Source organism: Monodelphis domestica, chromosome 3, assembly GCF_027887165.1.
Source record: "Monodelphis domestica isolate mMonDom1 chromosome 3, mMonDom1.pri, whole genome shotgun sequence".
Taxonomy (NCBI): Eukaryota; Metazoa; Chordata; class Mammalia; order Didelphimorphia; family Didelphidae; genus Monodelphis; species Monodelphis domestica.
Window position 1 is genome coordinate 215,785,534 of NC_077229.1, and position 21,442 is coordinate 215,806,975.

Genomic DNA, 21,442 nt, shown 5'->3' on the forward strand with positions numbered 1-21,442 from the left:
TCGTTGGCCTCCCTGGTGCAGGTTGGAACAGCACCTCTGTTTTGCTGAGGCTGATAGTCAGGCCAAACAGTTTTGTTGCTGTAGAGAACCTGTCCACAATGGTTTGGAGATGATTTTCTTGGTGGACCATGAGAGCACAGTCATCTGCAAAGAGAGCTTCCAGGATGAGTCTCTCTGTTGTCTTTGTTTTTGCAGTCAGGCGGCGAAGGTCAAATAGTGAGCCATCCAGCCGGTATTTGATGTAGACGCCCAGGTCTAGATCCATCACAGCATGTCGTAATACTTGGGTGAAGGATAGGTTAAATAGTACCGGAGCGAGGACACAGCCTTGTTTCACGCCATTGGAGATGTTGAAGCGATCGGAAGTCTCTCCACCAGATAGGACTTCCCCTGTCATGTCGACATGAAAGAGCTGGATCAGTTTGACGAATTTTGCTGGGCAACCGAGCTTGCTGAGGATCACCCACAATGCGTCCCTGTTCACTGTGTCCAACGCCTTTGTCAGGTCAATGTAGAGACTCAGGTTCTGCTCAAGGCATTTTTCCTGCATTTGCCTCCCTGAGGAGACCATGTCGATGGTGCTGCGATCTGGTCGGAAGCCACATTGTGATTCAGGCAGGTTCTGCTCTGAAACAGATGACTGGAGTCTGTTGAGTATAACAGGGGTGAGGATCTTTCCAGCAGTAGAGAGTACTGAGATGCCTCTGTAGTTGTCACAGGCTGCTCGTGAGCCTTTGTTCTTGTATAGGGCTACGATGGAGGCATCTCTGAGTTCTGGGGGCATGTCTTCCTCTTCCATATGACCCATATGCTGGTCAGCACTATGTGGAATGCCTGGAGCGCCTTTCCCTTTAAGGCCTTGTACACCTTGGTTGGAATCCCATCTTTACCGGGTGCCTTGCCTGCACTCATTTGTTTAATGACTTTTTGGACTTCCCCTATTGAAGGAGGGATGTCAAGTTGTTCAATGGTGCAGTTTTGGGGGATCTGGTCAAGGGAGCTTTGGTCGACTGAAGAGGGTCAGTTGAGAAGCTGACTGAAGTGTTCTTTCCACCTGTTGCTGATGCCTTTTTTATCTTTTATGAGAGTGTCACCATCAGAGGATAGCAAGGGGGAGTGGTGGTGGGTTTTAATGGCACTGAAAAATTGTTTGTAGTTTTTCATATCAGCAAAGTGCTGGATTTCTTCTGCCTTTTTTTTCCCACCATCAGTCTTGCATCTTCCTGATCTCACACTGTTCCGTGGCTTGGAGAGACTTGAATCTGTCCTTTTTAGGAGCAGAGTTTGGGTTATTTTGCCACTCCATAAATGCTTTCTTCTTTTTGCTCAATAGGTCTTCAATAGCAGTGTTGTTCTTGGCGAACCAGTCCTGGTGGTTGCGTTGCTTGGGGCCTAGGACTGCCTTTGATGTTTCCTTCACTGCATCTCTGAATTGGTTCCATTTCTCGGTTGAGCTTCCAGTTAGTGGTCCCTTGGCAGACAGCTTGTCGCCCAGGTAGGACTGGAATGTTTGCAAATAAGATGGAGCTCTAAGAGGACTCAAGTTGTAAAATGTGCGAACTGTCTGGGCGTGTTTTGGATGGCGAGGCGCAATGCACATTTGAAGAGTTGCTCTAACCAATTGGTGGTCTGTCCAGCATTCAGCTCCTCTCATGGCTCTGGTGATCTGTACGTCCTGGATGTCTTGCCAGCATACAATGATGTAGTCAATGAGATGCCACTGTTTTTATCATGGGTGCATCCACATTGTTTTATATTTGTTCACCATTCTGAACACAGTGTTCGTGATGGTGAGTTCGAACTCTGAGCATTTGCTGAGTAGCAGTAGGCCGTTGTTATTCATTTTGCCCACACCGTGTTTGCCGAGCACTCCTTTCCATCTTTCATGGTCCTGGCCAACATGGGCGTTGAAGTCTCCCAGTAGTATCAGCTTGTCATTAGTGGGCACTGAGTCCAGGATGGCATTCAGGTCAGAGTAGAACTGCTCGATGGTCTCCTCTGTGCTGGTCAGTGTTGGGGCATATGCGCTGATGATTGTGGCATACCTGTCTTTGCTGAGAGGCAAACGGATCTTCATGAGCCTCTCGCTGATGCCCACAGGCAAGTCTGGCAGCTGTTTGAACAAACTGGTCTTGATGGCCAGGCCAACGCCGTGGATTCTGTCTTCATTTGAGGCTCTGCCTTTCCAGAAGAAGGTGTATCCAGTGGTGGGTTCACTGAGTGATCCCTCTTCTGGTAAGCGTGTTTCACTTAAGGCTGCGATGTAGATGTTATATGGCGCCAGTTCTTTACCGATTAGAGCTGTTCTCTCAGGTCTTGGGGTATTCATATTCATTGGGGTTTGCATATATACACTGAAAAACAATTATCGTCATTACTTTACACTTGTCTGTACATGTTATTTCCAGACCTATTAAATCTTCTATATTTGTACTATAGTGAATTATCTAAAAGGTACTGCATTGTTTTCAATGTGAGCTAATTTTTCAGAAATGCTTGGTAAATATCTTTATTATTTGGTGTGAAATTAGCTCTTAATCTTTCCAATAATAGACACATATTTGTTTGGATTTCATTGAAAGAATAAAAAGCTGAGGTTCTTATATGAGTAATTGAATACTAAAAAATCTCTTCTTTTTCAATAGTCCTACTGTGACTGACCTCCTGAAGAACAACTTAGAATAATGCAATTTTCAAGTGGTAGTATTATACCAAGGACTCTTTTCTGAAGGGGTGCTATATGTGTAAGAAATGGTGGACCTCAGACCAACAAGGGAGATTATCACTGCCTATTATAAATGCACAATGCAATTTCAGGGAGAAACAGATGGGAAAACTTTAACAGTTGTAGTGCTCAACGTGCTCAGTAGTAGTGCTCAGCTAAGGATCTCAATACAATTATGGAAAAGTTAGATATAAGAGGCCTCTGGCAATTACTAAGTGGAAACAGAAAGAAATATACCAATTCTCAGCTGTATATAAAATTCCAAAAATTAGTCATTTGCTAGGACATACCCACCTCTTTAGGCAGAAAAAGAGAAGTATTAAATACATTCTTTACCAACCACAACACAATGAAAAATTGATGACAATTATCCTACCTTGCTTGGTCCTAAATTCACTATGCTAGCTTCCAGCCATTTCTAAGTCATGTCACCTGAACTCTGTCCACTGTTTCCTCCCCTCAGAGCCCATACTCCATGAAAACATTCTACCATACTCCTTTTTAAAAATGTATGTATTATTATTATTTAAAAAAACCCAATCTTTACCTTCCATCTTGTAATCAATACTGTGTATTGGTTCCAAGGCAGAAGAGTATAAAGGCTAGGCAATGGGGGTTAAGTGACTTGCCCAGGGTCACACAGATAGGAAGTGTCTGAGGCCAGATTTGAAGCCAGAAACTCCCATCTCTAGGCCTGGCTCTCAATCCACTGAGCCACCCAGCTGCCCCCTGCCATACTCCTTCTTTGAAAAAATAAAATTCTAATACCTAAGGCAGAAAGAGATAAAGCAGCGTTGGAAACATATGAAATAATATCTTTGTAATAGGGATTGGCCAATGAGGGGCCATTCTTTGGAAATGCCAGCTGCCAAACCATGTAGATACCTGGGGTGCCTGATTCCAGAAAATCTAAATGGAGGAATGCTTTCCACTTCTGAACATGCATAGGTACTTTTTGTCTGTTTCCTTTTTCTTTACTGTGCAATTAAAAAAGACTCCAACAAATGAGCCTGACTTTTTTTTTTCCTTCTTACTGTCTATGAGTCATAAAGATGATCTTCTGAGCCCAAAATTCTGGAGGGCTACTGAAAGGATATTTTAAGATACCTTAAGTATATCCATATAATAGAGTCATAATTTGAGATGACTGGTAGAAAACATACTTCTTACCTCTTGGAAGAAACTATAGGTTCATAATGACTTTTTCATGCTTCTATGCATTTTCAGACTCAATAAACTTGTGACTTTTTTCCTTGACTATACTCATTTGCCCCAAAGAGGGACTATTTTTGTTGTAGGGAAAGTTGTGGAGGGGTGAAGAGTATTGATAGTAACACAAAGAAAGAAAAAAACACAAATGAAGCATTTGAAATACACAGAAGAGAACAGAAGGAAATTCAAAAAGGGAGACAGATGAGGAGGGCAATTTTGGTGCTACCACATTAAATTTAATATTTATTTTCAAAATAAGTAGAATTTCACATAAAAGCCTATTTTTTCTTTTTTCTCTGAGTATGCAAATGTTTTGCTCATCATGTGTTTGTCAAGTTCATAATAAAAATTAAATTAAAATAAATAAAATTGACCCAATGGATGGAGTTTATTAAACATTGGGCATATGATATGGCGTACCATTTGATGTGTACTGTGCTGATTCAAGTATGATTTGGAAGGCCTGGATATGTTCTCTCAATTCTGAGAAATTTCCATAGTCTTTTGCATATTTAATAATAGCATTCACATTTAAATGATACTAATAAGGGCAAAACACTGTTAGCTATAAAAAAAATCTGTTTTTCCATCTTGACAATCCTTTTTATTGAACTCCATTGAATCTTTGAAGGAAAATATACCCATGGTTCAGTGGAAAAAATACTGGCCCAAGAATCAATATCATAAATTCTCAGAGTAGGGAAGGATGTCATCTACCATACAGTCTAACCCATCCTGGAAAAGGAATCTTTTCTGAAACATCTGCCAACAAATGTTCTTCCAACGTTCTGAAGCAGCTCGGTGGTACAGTAGATAAAGCACAGGGTGTAGAATCAAGAATTCCAAATCTGGCCTCAGATTCTTACTAGAAGTGACCCTAGGCAAATCACTTAACCTCTATTTGTCTCAATTTCCTTACTTGTAAAAATAATATCACCTACCTCCTAGGGTTACTATGAGGATAAAATGAGATAATATTTGTAAAAAATCATAGTGCCGAACACGTAGTAGGCTTTTAATAAATGCTTTTTCTTTCCTTTCCTAAAGATTTCCATCATGGGAGGAAATATTACTAAATCAGACTTTATACTGAGTCTGGCAAATTCATCTTTGGCTAGTTTTCATTGGTAAGCCCTTTTTCCTTGCATGAAATCTAATCCGATTTGCCAATTTTATTTCTACTCTCAGAGTACCTAAATTCTAGTACTAAATTTATGGAATTATCAAGAAGAAAGTGACAGCTCTGCTGGGCATTAGTTGTTGATAACTGAGGAATGAGGGGATTGGACCAGATGATTTCTAGGGTCCTTTCCAAATTTAAAAATTCATGGTAATAGGTATCATACTTGCAGTCAGGTCCAGTCCTAGACTGGAGAAGCTTATCTTCCTGCCTACATGTTTGAAGTCTTTAAAAAATATATTTTCTACTTTGATGCTTGGTGCTTGATTGCCTCTGGTAAGAAAGAAACCTGGTGAACTAAAAGGATCCAAGACTGTTAAAATGATGACTTTTTCAAGCACTGGTAACAACTTCCTATGTTACTCCTCTCTAGAAGGCCTTTTAAAGTAAGCACAGAAGGAGGGCAATTTTTATCCTAAAGGAATTGGTGGTAGAATTTCAAGAACCCCCAAATAAAGCAGATATTTTGGGCCTAGTTCTTAAATCACACTAGTAGTCCAACATCCATCCTACATACACTAAAGCTGTCCCTCCCAGACTGTGGCGACATCATACTGAGTAGTTATTACATTAAAAGGGCTGGGTCTAGAATGGACCATTGCAATGCAATATTTACTTACAACATTTGCCAAGGCTCTTAAAGATAAGGCAGGGTGAGGCCTTCCTCCACTGTGAGCCAATTAGAAGACTTCTAGCTGGGAAAAACCTGAACAAGAGCAACTTGTTAACAGCCAGCAAGGAGGCTCTAGTCTAGGAAAATTCCTGCTACAAATTATGAAGGAAACATTTCCAAACAAAGGGTGCAACCAGTTCTCATATTAAAACAATAATTACTGCCCACAAGTTTATTTATGTAAAGACATAAAAGTGTCTTTACATGGCACTACACTACCCATTATTTGAAAATATGTGGATAATTATTGAAATCTAAGATCCCATGATCCTAATTAACTGAATTTTTCCATTTTCTTCTGGCTCATCTTGTCATGTAGAACAACTTGAGAGTGCTGAAAGAACTGACTTCAAGAATTTGAAGGCTCATCATCTGGAAGAATCAGACTTGTTCAACAAAGCCCCAGAGGGCACAACTAGAAGCAAAGGGTGGAAATTTCAAATGAGGCCATGTTAGTTTATATGTAAGGAAACACTTCCTAATGATTAGAGAAATCCACATATGAAATAGGATCCCTTTGGAGGTAGTGGGTTCCCACTTATCTGCCTTGTTACACAGGAGATTCTTTTTTAGGTTTGAGTTTAACTCAGTGACCTCTGAATTCTCTTCCAATTTTGAGAGTCTGCGTTTCTTTAAGACTTTGCAAATTCTCAAAGGTGCTGCTCCATTTAACTCATACCAAATCATGATCAGTAATTTTAAAAAAATCATTGTGTTCTTATATATGCCCATTTCTCATTTCTTTCTCATTCATTTAATAAGTTTCTTAAGGTTATGTTCTGGGTTGGTTTTCATCTTTCCCTAGCTCTCCTCAGAGAATCCTAGATTTAGAAGTGAAAGGGACCTTAGAAGTCATCTAATCGAGCTGCCTCTGTTTTCTTCTCTCCTCCCTCTCTTTCTTCTCTCCTCATCTTTTCCTTCCTATTGTCCCTTTCCCTCCTTCCCTTCCCTTTCTTCCCCTCCCTTTCTCTCCTCTCCCTTCTCTCAAAACTGAGACTCAGAGAATTTACTCGACCTGCCCAATGTCAAGCAACTAATCAGTGGCAAAAGTGGAATTTTATTCCGGCTCCTCTTACCTCAGATCAAGTGTGTTTTCCATTTTATCAAGCTTACTTCTTTATAAAATAGACACAATATAAGCTTGTTGATATTGTTATTGACCTTAGCAATCAATCCACATGTATTCATTAAACATCTAATATGGGCCAGGCACTGTTCTAGGCACTGAGGATACAAGGACAAAGAATGAATGCTCTAGCTTACATTGTAATGGAAGAGAAAATTAGTGTATAAATGAAACATATTTGCAGTAGAAATAGATAGTAAATAATTACAAGTATAGACAAAGTAGTTAAATCTAAAGTAGTTTGGAAGGTAGAGCACTGGCTCTCGGAAGATCAGGAAAGACTTCATGCAGAAGATGGTGTCTGAGCTGCATCTTAAAGGAAGAGAGAGACTCTATGTACTGATGAAAGGAAAAGATTAAGATCAATGTAGTGCCAAGAGGCTGACTAATATGATTATTTCCTTATGAAGCTGTGGGTCTCAAAATGTTGATTCTGATTTAGGGGGATAAAAATCCCAAAAGATTTGAAGAGCATATTTTGACTTTTTGCCCAGGAATATTTGGAAATTATTTTTACTGGAACTAAGCATTTCATTCCAGATAATCTCTTTGCTGAGGAGAGATTTTCCTTGGCTAGATCAAGATAATCATGATAGCCTACACACAATCAATTTCAACCACCATAAAATACACACACACACACACACACACACACACACACACATACACATACACATTTGCAGACCTACTAGCATATGATCCACCCCACCCACCCCACACCCACCTTACACTCATAGACCCACTCATATAGAGAACTTAATCAATATTTTATGCCTAGCTTTACCACTGAGTAGTTTTCATTTAAGATGGAAAATCTATTCAACCAGAAGGATGATAACATATGGCAATGGTCCATTATCACATTTTCTCCCTCAATGGAAAGTGACATCTACTATATCTTTTCTGGTGTCCATTATACCCAATTAATTTGAGCTATATTTATGTCTATCCTACTTTGCTTTGCTTTTTTTATATCTATGATCTGTTGGTTTGTACCTACTATTGAGAGTCCCCTTCCAATGGACTAGAACAATATAATGGGGTTTGGTTTGTTCCTGGATACATTTTATTTCCTTTCAACTATGGCAGGAACCTAAGTATTTCTAGTCTGCTAAACATTTTAGTTTAGTAATTGGATGGCAAACAAAATTTTGTCAATTCTCTGAAAATTTCTTACCCCTAAATGCAAATAATGAGATTCTTAGAACAGAAAAGGAAAGAAAATTGAAATCTGGATTTTGATATAAAAGAAAAAAAGAAGAATTTGCAGTAATGACATGGCTGAATCTTGAGAATGTTTTCTCTCTCTCAAAGTTGTTTTGCAAAATAGGTCACATTTTCTTTGGCAAAAATATTTTCATTCCTAGTCTGATATCTTTTATCATAAGGTAAAAAAAATACCATACAAACTACCAGCCATCCAGGCTCAAAACTTAGATGCCATCCTTTTTTCCCATCACTCTCTTGCCCCTATATCTCATCAGTTGCCAAATTCTGTTGATTCTAACTTTGTAGAATCACCTTGCTACCACCCTGATATAAGGTTTCATTATGTCATGCCTAGACTATTGAAAGAGCCTTCAGGTTAGTTTCCCTTACTGGTCTCTCCCTATTCAAGACCATTTTCCACTCAGCTGTCAATCAATGTAATGATCTTAAAGTACAGGTCTAAGCAGCCATTCTTCTATTCAGTAAGTCCTAGTGGTTCCCTATTGTCCCTCAGGACCAAATTCTCCATTTGGCCACTAAACCCTTCATAACTTGGCTCCTTTCTACCTTTCTATTGTTCTTATATCTTATTCCCCAGATTGAACTTTGCAGTCCATTTGCACTGTCTTTCTTGATATTTATTCCTCACACAAGACACTCTCCCTCATGCTTAGAATTTCTCCCTTCTCCATTCTATTTCCTGCTTTCTTGACCTTCTTCTAAACTCAGTCAGAATCTTCTATAAGAAGTCTTTCCTGAGTTTCAATATTAGTGCCCTCTCTCTGTTCATTATCTCAAAATTTTCCTATTTATAATTTATTTTAAACACTTGATTGCATATTATCATTAAACCATAAGCTCCTTGAAGGTAGACAGTGAATTTAACATTTCTTTCCATCCCCAGCACTTAGCACAGAACCTGGAATATATTTCATGCTTAATCAATACTTTTTGACTTGACTTGTTAACTTCCCAAAACAAGAATATATGATTTTAATAATGGGAATGATTTTATAATGGGAAAAAGTGGCTGAAAAGAAAATGAATTCTCAAATTTAGACACTGAGCTGGAATTAAAGCCATGATCTTTCCTTGTTCTGATGGTAATTGAACCTTTATGAGGTGAGCACACACCCCGGTGAATCAGCTCTTCAAGAAGCAACAGGTGTTGTATAGCATTGGTGATATGGAAAAGCTGACATAGCTCAAATAGAAAAAGTTTCTATTTTTCTTGATGATGTCATCAGGTTTAGCCACCTATAATAGACCTAGAAAAAGAAGATTTCTTAGTTTTAGTGAGAATAGATCAATTTGGGGAGTGGCTAATGGCTGTATTTCCAAAAAAACAAGACAAACTCTTCCCACCCCAAACTCCAACTTGTAATTTACCTTTATGATTTACCATTTAAATGGTCAAGTAACCAATCACAGAACTAGGATTTGAATTCAGAATTTCTGATCATCCCCTTCCCCCAACAATAGTACTGCCCTCCCCTGTTTTGCTCTATTATTCATGCCACCTTGCCCTCATAGGTTGGGCTCCCTTTCTACAGATGAGAAGAATTGGTCTCCTTTGCCTGTACTAATCCAGAGACACAGAGGCTATTAAGTACTCTTTACTTGTAAGTTGAAATCTGCCTTATGTTTTTTCTGAAAGAATATATAAATTGGTGTATTGCAAATGAGGAACCAGCAAATAGTGTCTTTTGATTATCCTCAAGGTAAAGTTTTCCCAGATCCACTAAGTTAGAGCTTCTTAGCCTTTCTCGTGTATATGTCATGGTTGTCTCTGGCTATGTGGTAAAGTCCATAGACCCTTTTCCAGAGTAATGTTTTAAAATATATAATGATAGGAGCAGCTCAGTGGATAGAGAATCAGGCCTGGAGATAGGAGGTCCTGGGTTCAAATTCGACACCACAGATTTCCTAGTTGTATGCCCCTGAACAAGTCACTTAACCCCAATTGTTCAGTCCTTACCACTCTTCTGCCTTGGAACTGATGCTTAGTATCAATTATTCTAAGAGAGAAAATAAAGGTTTAAAAATACATAATGTAAAATACATAGTAACAATGGAAAGCAATTATATTAAAATATGGTTATCAACATGTATAACATATATCTTTTGAGTTCTTGGCTTTTGGGTCAAGAATGCTTGCCATAAATGGGTCTTTCCTTTACCCCATTTTCTGTGTAGAGAGCAGGCCAAAGGCTATTTTACTAGATTTTACCTGAAGTCATGCAGTGAGGAACACTGATTGGGGAAGTCACCTATTCATTCAAGATATGTCCACTGTCAATAGAAAAATATAGAATCAAGTAGGAGACAATTTCTTCAGCTTGGATCCCAGGATACAATCCCATAGAATATGTTCAAGCTTGAAAAGGAAAAAAAATAAACTGGAGGATTACCATAACAAGTACAAAAAGCTGAAACAAAGAACTGTGCCAAGCAAGATGTTTCCATTTCAGTGGGGTAGGCATTGCAAGGATTAATTCGTTAATATTTGTTAACTATTTAAGAAGAAACAAAAGCTCTCTAAGCTTATAATACTGTATTTTCTTTAAGTCTGAATTCATACTGCTAAGGTCACATTTGATTTAATGGCCACCAAGATTGGCCTAGCTTGGCTTTAACCCACCATTTATCCTGAAGGAAAAAAAAGTTAATAATGTCTTTTAAATCGGTGCAAACGGCTGATAGCTGATGGTTTCCATACATTATTTTAAGATCCCCAGTCATTTAACAAAAAATTACTATCATGTTACTAGGATAATTCACAGGAATTACTTGTAAAAGATTGCTCACCAGCCATTTATTATTTTCTGAAATCTATTCAATTTCTTTTTCTCTCCATAAATCGGGTGACTAATCAGTTCTCATTTGTTCCTTGGTATCAACTCCCCTAAGACTTATTCACATAATGGTGTAGCATAGGCAATGACATGGAAAGAGAAATATAACTGGCCATAGTAAATGAGAGTAAGCTCCAGTATAAGGAAAAGAGAAAGCAGTGGAAGTCACCAGAGCTCATATGCCATCTTACATTGACTGGGAATGGAAATGGTTGTATAATTTATCAGTGTTATGAATCAGAGAAAGCAGAAACTATTTATAAATGTCTGGAAAAAAACCTCTACCCAAAAAAGTCAAATTGTCTCTCAAATTCAGGTATATTATAATAATGTGGCAATAAAAGCACTGGACCTGGAGTCAGGAAGACCTGAATTTGAATCTTGTGTCAGACATTTATTATTTATGTAACTCCAGATAAGTAGCGTAACCTTTACTTACTTCAATTTTCTCATCTGTAAAATGGGAATAATAGCATTCAGCTTACTGGTTTATATTGAGGTTAAAATGAGATATTTGTAAATTTCCTTGCAAACCTTGAAGTGCTATATAAATGCTATATAATCATCATCTTCATCATCATCATCAACAGCAATAAAGGATCACATTACCTCTGACATGGGAAAGAGGATTAAAAATAATCCACTACACAGGCAAACAGATTCCAATCAGAAAAGTCATAGTCATAGAATATGAGATTTGTTTCAACTGTTCGTTTTCTACAAATTATTCTCTGATTAAGTATCTTCTGCTTATTTTTCTTCTGAACTGAAGTCCTGAATCATTAATTCTGTTCTAAGCACCTTTGTGTGGAAGCCCCAAAGGCATCTCAAGTTTGACATGACACCATTGAGCTCCTTATTTTATCTTCTCACCCTGTCTCTCCTCTAACTTCTCTAGTTAGGCTACATGCTAGAATTTTAACTCATTACCTATGTTCTTTCTGTTGCCAAATCTTGTTGATTCTGCCTCTATAACATCTCTCACATCAGCTCCCTTTTTATCTACTCCCATGGCCACTGCCTTAGTTTACTGTATCATTATCTCTTGCCTGGACTATTGCAATAACTTCCCCCAGTTGAATTCCTATCATTCAATTGATCTCCTCCTCAATCTATCATCCGCAAAGCCCCCAAATCAATATTGCTAAAACAAAAATTGTGACCATATTCTCTGGTTCACGACGAGTTGTCTTCCATGTCTACCTACTGATTTACAAACTTTCCTGGTATTTAACATGATAATTTAATTAAATGTTCATAATTAATGCCATAATTTGAGTCTAAATGATCACTTGAGATTAATAATGCATTACTCTCCCTCAGTTATTTCATATTAGAAAACCAATTGGCCTTTTCATTGGTCCATATTCATGATTTTCCATTCCATCCCTTACCTGGTCATTGAAAGTCTTCCCCCAAAAGATTGCATGAACACTTATTTGAAAATGCTGCAGAAGTCATGATTTAGGAAAATCTAGTTCTAAGATCCTTTCAATTCAGTTCAATTCAAATCAACTAGTATTTAAAACATATGATGCATAATCACTACAGTAATGTGAAATGAATGAACAACCACAAAATATATTAGTGTCTTTGCATAGGCTATTGTCAATGTTTGGAGTACTTTCTTCCTTACTCAGGCCTGTTAGAACCCCTACATTTCTTCATAGATCACATTAAAATTAACCTCCTAGAGGAGATCATGTCTGATTCTCCTAAGTATTAGTATTCCCCCTCCTTCCAAATTACTTGGTCTAAATTTTGTATAGAATTATCTTTGTACATATCTCAAGTAGTAGAATAGCCAATGGTTTTATTTATTAAAAATACTAATCTGTCCATATGATTTTTTTAAACCCGTACCTTCCATCTTGGAATCAGTACTATATATTAGTTCCAAGGCAGAAGAGTGGTAAGGGCTAGGCAATGGGGGTCAAGTGACTTGCCCAGGGTTACAAAGCTGGGCAGTGTCTGAGGCCAGATTTGAACCTAGCACCTCCCATCTCTAGGCCTGACTCTCATTCTACTAAGCTACCCATTAATTCATTTTTTCCATTACATGTAGAAACAATTTTGACAATTGTTATTTGACTTTTTGTGATTCAGATTCTCCTTCTTCCTTCCCTTCCTGGAAGCAGTAAAGAGTCTGATATAGATTATATAAATGCTCTCATGTAGTACATATTTCCATATTCCTCATGCCATGAAAAAGCACATGACACATATGACAAAAAACTCATTAGGGAAATAAAGTAAAAAATGGCGTGCTTTGGTCAACAATCAGACTCCAACAGTTCCTTCTTTGGCTATGGATAGCCTTTCTCAGCATGAGTCCCTTGAGGTTATCTTGAAAACTAGCTTTTCTAATAATAGTAGTTTAATCCTTCATCATTGATCACAGTACAATATTTCTGCTATATTTCTGAATACCATGGTCTCTTGGTTCTGTTCACTTCACTTTGCTTCAACTTCATATTAATCTTTTCAGGTTTTCCTGAACTCATTCGGCTCATAAATTCTTATGTCACAATAATATTCCATTACAACCATATACCACAATTTGTTCATCCATTTCCTAATTCATATCCATATGATTCTTGAAAAGAACTAGTCACATGATATTTTGCCACTAAAAAGTGGTTTCCCAGGCTTGTTTTAGATAAGAGGCATTAGTTCAAGTCCAATTCTTCTCTCCTAGTAAGAAAAAGTTTCACTCAGTAAAATGTAAGCTTTTTGAGGGATGATACTGTTTCATATTTTGCTTTGGTATTTCCATGTCTATCAAAGTGCCTGACATATAGTAGAGTCTTTAAAAGAAATTATTTATATTTTTATATAATTCACATTTTTATCTCTTTCTTTATCTTTTCCTCTCTTATCTCTTCATTTTGAGACAGCATTATTTCATTTTAATTTAGCATCAGTGATGTGAAAGGCACCATGAAAGGCTCTAGGGGAAAGAAGCAGTTCTTTTCCTCAAGATACTAACATTTTATTGGGCAGACAGAGTGTGCACATAGGTAAGTAAATCCTGGAGAGAGGGATATGAAGGCAGGCAGTACTTCTAATAGGAAGTACTACTTTATTGGTTAGAATTTTTAGGAACTTTTTTATTTATATTGGATTAAAATCTGGCTCCTTGAAATTTCCAGCCATAGGTAGTAGATCAGCTGACCAAGGTAGCATAAGCTAATTAGGGGAAAAAAACATCAAGAGACTAGGATTCTAATACTATTCTATTTCTAGTCTCTAAATTGCTATATAACTTAAAATAATTTAAACTCTTTGGCCTCATTTTCTTCATCTGCCAACTTGAAATAATAATAGTTGGACTTCCTCCATTCATCCCAGAGTTGTCTTGAAGATCAAGAAAAATGAATGAAAATAATGGAAAATACATGTAATAATATTAAAAAATTATAAAAAACAAATAATAGTATTTAGTAAATTGTAGTTCTAGAGTATTATTTTAATTATTTTAGTGAATCTTTGTAACTTCTGGATACTGTAAATTTTTTGTAAATATACATTATTATTATTATTAACTTGGATCTAAAGTTCTCCTTTAAAGTCTCTTTAAGAACCCTAGGTTCTAGGGGGGTTTATATTTGAAATACAGTCTTTGGAAGTTCCTATCATTCTTGAAAGACTTCAGTTATAGGTTTAGTGATAGACTGTCTGTTGTTCAAGGATCGGCCAAGATAAATATAGAAAGACTCATCATCAAAAAACAAAAAACTGTCCACATGATGGTAATTTGAGGGATAAGACAGGACAGTGTGACTTACATAGACTATTTTACCATAGGAAGAATGGGATCCACTCTGAGTGTTGTAGTGTTTATACCAAAGAAAACTTTAATCCTTGAACAATATAGTCTATTGATAGACTCTATATGGCTCCCAAGAAATTTATCCCACAATTTACTTGTTCTAAAATAAGAACATTATGCAGTTCTAAACTATGGGTGGATTGCTATAAAAAGAATGAACCCAGGAGGTTGGTTGCCATATTGACATTTAGTTAGGAGAAAAATTTATATCCCATTTGGAGTGTTTCCCATTTAGGTTTTCCTGCTTTTGTCCCTTTCCCTTTTGTTGAACTTCTATAAAAAAAAAATTAGATGTTGATATTTGAAAAATAACCACTCATAACAATCAGCTTTATCCATAATTTTATGATAGTTTAAAATCTTAACATTTACATAGTTGGGAATTTTTAAAATTACATTTCATAGCTAGAGTCCTAAGAAGAACAAATTCCTAAGATGAATATAAACCAGAGTAAGGGCCAGATGACACTCAGGTTTCATAATTCATTTTGGTCTTTTCTTTCTTTTGCTGATCTTCCACCTCTTCAAACTTCATTGTTTTACTTCTATCCAAAACTTTCCTATCCAAATGTATATTCATTTGTACATTTCTTTTTTAGGGTTTTATATGTTTTGCTTTGTTTTGTCTTCTCTAAGTGCTTGTTTAAGAAGTTTATATTGTTATTGTGGAGGATATTGTGTTATAAAATCAAAGACAACATTATTATATACATACACAGTGAAACCACCCACTTTTTCCTGTGCTTGGAAAAATACTGGAGATTGCATTAAGAGTTCTAGAATAGGACTGAAAAGCCCAGCTATCAATGTTCATAGAGCTGCAGTAGTTATAGGAATATATGTCTGATGCCCAACTAGAAATATTTTACAAAATAATTCATAGGGGAAAATGAAGAGCTTTTGCAACAGTGTTATGAAGGATCTTAAGAAATTATTAGAGGATAAAGATCAGTGGCCTGCCCATGAAACTTGCTACCCATGTGAATATGGGTAACTTATGCAAACTGCCTAGCCTGTGATTTCTTCATTTGTAAAAATTAAGGCATTGGACCAGAGAGTTTGAGGTCTCTTCCAGTTCTATTTTAGATCTTTTTCCTATGATACAATATGAAATTTGGTGAGATGACACCATTTGAATTTAAGTAGAGTTTAAATAATACCTCATATGTATGGGACAGACAAACACTGATTTTGGATTGTAGTCAGAAAATCTGGGTTCAAATGCTAGCTTTGTTTACTACCTATATAAACTTGGGCAACTCATTTAACTTCCCTGGGCCCTTGGTTTTCTAATCTGTAAAATGATAGAATTAGACCAGAAGATCTCAAAAGCTCACTTCAATTTATAGTCTATCAAATACTTAAATCAATGCTTCAAAGATTGGTGTGTTTCCCAGGGTGAATAGTTCTTATATTAGTGTAGATCATGTCCTCTTTATAAATTACTAGATACTTGAGATTGTTATTACTAAATAGTCTTCACCTTGTGTTTCCAGGGATAATATAGTGAAAAGGGTGCTGAATTTGGAGTCAAAGAGCTTGGATTCAAAGGCTGGTTTTGTTGCTTATTACTTATTGGGTATAACTTTGACTCTCTGGGCTTGTTTTCTCATTTTTTTAAGATAAAGGAGTTGAGCTACATTACTACTAAAGTCATTTTTAGCTCAAAATTCATGAAATTTTCATTGGTAGTTTGATGCATATTTGTTATTGCTTCCTCCTTGTTCAAGTGTGTGAAGGAGAATGTAATTGAACATTAAGCAATGATCCCAATATAGAGTCACTTCCTACAAAAAGTAAAAGTAGAATTAAATGTCAGTGGCCACCCACAAATATTTCATGAGAAGAGTGATCTGAAGGTCTTAAAAATCAGTATAATGACTCATTTTGCTATTGTAATCTCCAATTACTTCAATACTCTTAATGCAAGACCAAGGAATACCTCATTAATTCCTTTCTTTACCTCCTTCTCTTCCCCATTCTTCTTCTTCTCTTTCTGATTCTGCTTCTTCTTCTTCCTTAGCTCACATTTTCCCTCTGTGTTGCTTTGTGGTCAATATCCATTCATAGTGAACCAACAATAAAGAAAACACTAATGATGATCCTTGAGTTATATTAATATGTGGGTTATCTGCAGAGTCAGAAAAAAAGTCTTTGGATAACAGATACTTAATTCAATGCTTCCAAGATCAGTATGTTTCATAGTAAGAGTAATCCTTATAGTAGTAGAAATCATGTTCCTTCTATAAATTTCTAGATGTTTTTTGAGACTTGTTATTCCTTTTTTAACATGTAGATACACTTTTTAATAATTGTTTTCTAAGAATTTGTGATCTGTTTTTTCTCCATTCCTTAAGCCCCTCCCTATTACTCAAGGTGAAAGGTAATAAGATATAGGTTGCATGTGTTCTATCATGTGATGCATATTTCCATTTTCATGTAAAAAAGACACATATTGCTTATACTAGAGAAAAATTCATGAAAAAAATAAAGTGAAGAATGATATGCTTTATTCTGCATTCATATTCCATCAGTTTCTCCTAAGGCAGTAGGCAGCTTTTTTCATCATGAATTCCTTGGAATTGTCTTGGATCCTTAAATTTCTGATAATGGCTATTATTCACCATAGATCATAATGTATTATTTATGTCACTTTGTACAATATTCTCCTGGTTCTTCTCAGATCATTTTGCATCACTTCACATAAGTATTTTGAGGGTTTTTGTTTGTTTGTTTGTTTGTTATCATCTTGTTCATTAATAGGTGAGAAGCTAGCAAGGTACTTAGAGAATTCACACCCTTAGAAATTCAATCAGAAAACTGCAAACCTTTTTTATGAGAACTTAATCTTCAGAAGGTGAGAAATTGATCCCATAGACACTGCCCCCAGGCAGTGCTAGACAATTTGGAAACTGTGGCCCCTGTAAAGACAGGAAGGAACAAGAAGTCACCATAAAGGCAAGACCCAAACTCCTTCAGGGGAGATTGTCTTTGAGAACATACTCTGAAGAGATTGTCTTCTGGAGATAGTCTTGGTCTTCGAGGGAGTTTCACTGGAGACTTGGGCTTGGAGCTCAGTTTCTACTTGGACTCTGACTCTTGGACTGCTTCATTGGGTAAGTTAAAGGCTGACCTCTTTTCTAGCTTCTGGAGAGACTAGCTTCCATCTTGAAGGTGGCCACATGGTTACTCACTACCAGCCTTCCTGGTTGAGAGTTAATTAATTGCTGCCTGGATTAAGCAGACCCAGAGCAAAACATTTAGGGTGATAGGATAGATAACTTCTCTATCCCCCTCACATTTCTCTTCTTCATTGTTTCTTCTCTATTTGTATATATTTATAAATAAATTTCTGACTCAAGATATAATAAATACTGGCGACCACATAATTTTACATAATCATTGTCCAACCATTAATTTTAACCTTTACAATGGCATGGGTAAATATTTAGTTTATATCTTCTCTGTCAGTCTAATTAATAAGATTTCTTGAGAATTCAATCCATGAAATAGTTTTGAAATGTCTATTACTTAATAAAAGGTTCTTCAACACTGGTAATATAAAGAGAGATAAAAATCTTGCTTTCTAATTGTAAAAGATCAAAACACATATACAGATAGCTGTGGTAAAAGGGAAAATAAGGTATTTACAAAGAAGAGAGAAAAGGTCCAAAGCAAAGTGGTATGAAAATGTTGAAAATTGAATTATAATTTTTCACCAGTGGGGAGGAGAGAATGGACTGAGGGAACTGTCTAGGTAGGTTTTAGGAAGGAAGTGGTATCAGAATGATCACTGAGGGGAGCCAAGATGGCAGTATAATAGCAGGAGCTATCTAAATCACCTTTGAACCAATCATTACAAGGTGTTTCAAAACAACAGAAATCAAAACTAGATGAGTAAAGGGGTATTCCACTGGATACAGCATGAAAGGTAGAAAGTAAGTGGTGATTCCTAAAATATAAAGGGGTGAAACTGCACTAATCAAAGCAAAGCTGACCATCCCTCCATCATACCCCCTTCTGTGCCAGTTAGAAAGAGGGCCAACAACATGAGTTAGAAAAAGAAATTCCATTTAAAATCACTCTAGGCACTATAAGGGGTGTATGGGGTGTTCAGGGAGGGGTAGTATCTCTGGTATGGAGGGCTTTTCGTGCCCTTCTAGGGCAGGGCAGCTCTCCAGCCTCTGACCCCCACCTGACACCCAGCTCTCACTTGTGGCTCCCAGTAGCTGCTAGCATGCAGCAGCGGCCATACCCCAGGCAACAGCTTCGACAGGCCGGATAACCCTTGTGAGGGTAGCCATCGGGTCATCATCGAACCCTGGTGAACCAGGGCTTTGCTCACCCAGCATGTGAAGACTGTTTCGGCTGAACAGACGGAAGAAACCAATAAGAAGGTTCAACGTCTGAGAGGGCGACGCAGCAAAGCAGTGTGGAGTGCTTAGGGCGTGATGGAGCACAAAAGACAACACGGCCATCCAATGCAGCTGAGGAAGTCTCCAGGTGTAACGACTTTTCATGCCACTGGACCCAGGCTTCCAACGCCGAGAGAGTGTCTCTGTGCATCGACTTTTCCACTTAAATCTCCTTCATGCACAAGTGTTTTTTGTGCACTCATGTACATCACAGATGAAAGAGCACAAAGAGAAAGGTCATCCTCGGTTACCGAGAGACTACTACTACTACTAGGCACTATAAAATATCTGGGAATCTACTTGCCAAGACAAATTCAGGAATTATATGAATAAACTACAAAGCACTCTTCACACAAATAAAACTAATCAAAACAATTAGAAAAACATCAATCGCTCATGGTTAGGATGAGCTAATATAATAAAAATGCCAATCCTACCTAAATTAATTTACTTATTCAGTACTATACCTATTGAACTACCAAAAAACTTTCTTTATATAATTAGAAAAAAAATTTATGAATTTTATCTGGAAGAATAAAAGATCAAGAAAATCAAGGGAACTAATGAAAAAAAAATATGTGAAGGATGGAGGCCTAGCATTATCAGATCTCAAACTATACTATAAAGCAGTGATCATCATAACAATATGGGACTAGTTTAGAGATAGAAGAGGGGCAGATCAATGAAATAGACTTGGGGTAAATGACAGTAGGAAGATAATGTTTGGTACCCCCCAAAATCCCCGTTTTGGGGACAAGAAACCACCATTTGACAAAAACTACTGGGAGAATTAGAAGATAGTATGGGAAAAATTAATTTTAGATCAACATTTCACACTCCTTACCGAGATTAATTCTGAATGGGTAAATGTCTTAAAAATAAAGTGGGAATTCATAAACAAATTAGGTGAACATATAATAGTATACCTGTCAGATCTATGGGAAAGGAAGGAATTTAAGACCAAGCAGGAGATACAGAACATTACAAAATGTAAAATAAATAATTTTGATTATATTACATTAAAAAAAGTTTCCATGCAAACAAAACCAATGCAACCCAAATTAGAAGTGAACCAACAAATTGGGGGAAAATTTTATAACAAAAATCTCTAACAAAAGTCTAATTTCTCAAATTTATAAGGGGCTAAGTCAATTGTACAAAAAAATCAAGACATTCCCCAATTGACAAATGATCAAGGGACAAGAATAGGCAGTTTTCAGGTAAAGGAATCAAAACTATCAATAAACACAAGAAAAAGTGTTCTAAATCTCTCACAATTAAAGAAATACAAATCAAAACAATGCCAAGGTATCACCTTACACCTAGCAGATTGGTCAATAGGACAGTAAAAGTAAATAATATTAGAGAGGTTGTGGCAAAATCGAGACACTAATGCACTGCTGGTGGAGTTATGGATTAATCCAGCCATTCTAGAAGGCAGTTTGAAATTATGGGTGAAGGGCTTTAAAAGAATGGATACCCTTTGATCCAGAAATATCACTATTGGTTTTGTACTCCAAGAGATAATAAGAAAATGTTTGTACAAAAATATTCATAGCTTCACTTTGTGGTGGCAAAAAATTGGAAAATGAGGGGGTGTCTCTTGATTGGGGAATGGCTGAACAAATTGTGATATCTAATGGTGATGGAATACTATTGTGCTATAAGGAATGATGAACTGGAGGATTTCTATATGAACTGGAATGACCTCCAAGAACTGATGCAGAGTGAAATGAGCAGAACCAAGAGAACATTGTAAACTGAGTGTAAAACATTGTGTAACAATCCAATGTAATGGACTTAACTACTAGTAGCAATACAATAATCCAGGACATTCCTGAAGGACTTTGGGAGAAAGAACACTATCCACACTGAGAGAACTATGGGAGTAGAAACTCAAAAGAAAAACTTATAACGTGACTTATCACTTGTTTATATGGATATATGATTTAGGATTTCAGTTCTATGTTAAAAGTGAATGATATAGAAATAGGTATCAAAGATAACATTTGTACAATCCAGTGGAATTGCTTATTGACTCTGGGAGCCGGGAGGAAAGAGGAGATGGAAAGAAAATAAAACATGAAAAAATATAAAAAAATAAAATTAAAATAAAAAAGAATGATCACCATGTTTGTTCTACTTTCTCTACATTCCTAACATACTCATTTAGTGAGGCAGTATGGTATAGTAGTGCTATAATTGAAATTAGGAA